The sequence below is a fragment of the Mus pahari genome, unplaced genomic scaffold (assembly GCF_900095145.1).
Source record: "Mus pahari unplaced genomic scaffold, PAHARI_EIJ_v1.1 scaffold_12002_1, whole genome shotgun sequence".
NCBI classification, from domain to species: Eukaryota; Metazoa; Chordata; class Mammalia; order Rodentia; family Muridae; genus Mus; species Mus pahari.
In genome coordinates this window covers 1-2,296 of record NW_018393407.1, presented here as the reverse complement: position 1 = coordinate 2,296, position 2,296 = coordinate 1, and positions in this window count along the sequence as shown.

The window sequence follows — 2,296 nt, the reverse complement described above, 5'->3', positions numbered from 1 at the left end:
GGGTAAAATATGAGTGTTCCTATTGATTTCTTCAATGGCAAAATAAACAGAGGAAATCAAGTGGATGGTCTTAGGTGTCACCCTGAAAACAGAGCACACCAATCATGGGGAAATGGGTTCTAATTATGGAAATTTTAAATACAGCTCAATGTGGTTTCAACAAGGAATTTTTGGATTTTTTTGTGACCAATTGATATGGTAATCCAGTTATGTATTATGATGTATTAGGTTGTGATTATACCTGCAAAATAATTTAACGGTTTTAATGTTGTTTTATGTTTTATTAAGTGAGTTGAACATTTTTATTAGATATTTTCTTTATTTACATTTCAAATATTATCCCCTTTCCTGGTTTCCTCTCTGAAAATACCCTCCCCCTAAGCCCTTCCCACCCCTGCTCACAAACCCACCCTCTCCTGCTTCCTGACCCTGCATTCCCCTACACTGGAACATAAAGCCTGTCCTCCCATCGAGGACTGACTAGGCCATCCTCTGCTACATATGCAGCTGGAGACATGAATCCCACCATGTGTACCATTTTGTTGGTGATTTAGTGCCTGGGAGCTCTAGGGGTTAGTTCATATTGTTCCTCCTATGGGGCTGCTAACCTCTTCAGCTTCCTGGGTCCTTCTCTAGGTAATTTATTGTGGACCATGTGCTCAGTCCAATGAATGGCTGTGAGGATCCACTTCTGTATTCGTCTGGCACTGACAGAGCCTCTCAGGAAATAGCTATATCAGGCTCCTGTCAGCAAGCACTTGATGGCATCCATAATTGTTTCTGGGTCTGGTGATTGTATATGGCCTGTATTCCCAGATGGGGAATCCTCTGGATGGTCATTCCTTCAGTCTCAAGTCCAAGTGGATCAAGGACCTTCACATAGTACCAAATACTCTGAAACTAACAGAAAGGAAAGTGGGGAAGATCTTGGAGCAGGTGGGCACAGGGAAAAACATTCTGAAAAGAACCCCAATAGCTTATACTCAAAAATCAAGAATTGACAAATGGAACCTCATAAAATTGCAAAGCTTCTGTAAGGCAAAGGACACTGTCAACAGGACAAAACAGCAACCAACAGATTGGGGAAGAATCTTTACCAATCCTAAATCTGATAGAGGAGTAATATCAAAAATATAACAAAGAACTCAAGAAGTTAGACCAAGGAAAAAAATAACCCTATTAAAAAATGGGATTCAGAGCTAAACAAAATATTCTCCACCAAGGAATATCAGATGGCTGAAAAGCACCTAAAAATGTTCAACATCCATATTCAGCAGGGAAATGCAAATCAATACAACCCAGAGATTCCACATCAAGCCAGTCAGAATGGCTAAGATCAAAAACTCAGGTGACAGCAGATGCTGGTGAGGTTGGGAGAAAGAGGAACACTCCTCCATTGCAGGTAGGATTGCAAGCTGGTACTACCACTCTGGAAATCAGTTTGTCGGTTCCTCAGAAATTTGGTCATAGTACCACCTGAGGACCCAGCAATACCACTACTTTGCATATACCTAGAATATGCTCCAACTTGTAATAAGGACACATGCTCCACTATGTTCATAGCAGCCTCCTTATTTATAAGAGCCAGAAGTTGGAAAGATCCCAGATGTCCCTCAATGGAGGAATGAATACAGAAAATATGGTACATTTACACATGGAGTACTACACAGCTATTAAACCAATGAATTTATGAAATTTGTAGACAAATGGATGGATATGGATGAAATCATCCTGAGTGAGGTAACCTAACCAAAAAAGAACACACATGATATGCACTCACTGATAAGTGGATATTAGTCCAGAAGCTTGGAATACCCAAGATACAATTCACAAACTACATGAAACTCAAGAATAAGGAAGAGCAAAGTGTGGATACTTCAATCATTCTTAGAAGGGGGAACAAAGGGGATACCTTAGCCATAAACTTGGAAGATGGTCTCAAGGTCCCTAGAGGACTCTCCAAACTGCAGATGCCCTAGCATGCCCAGGATCTTAGGATCACTGGTGAGGCAAACGTGCAACTCCTGTTCCAAAACAACTGTGAGGGGCCTGTGACATCAGAAGGGACACAGGAAACCCACCCGACCAGCAGCGCAGGTTTCTTCTGGTAGGTGCCAGTCCCAGGCCACATTAGGCACAAACTCGGAGGATGGTCCCAAGGTTCTCTAGATACTCTCTACTCTGCAGGCACCCTAGCGTGTCCAGGATCACTGGTGAGTCAAATGCAAAATCTGTCCCAAAACAATTATGCGGGGCCTGTGACAGCAGGAACAAGGACACAAGAGTCTCGCCTGTC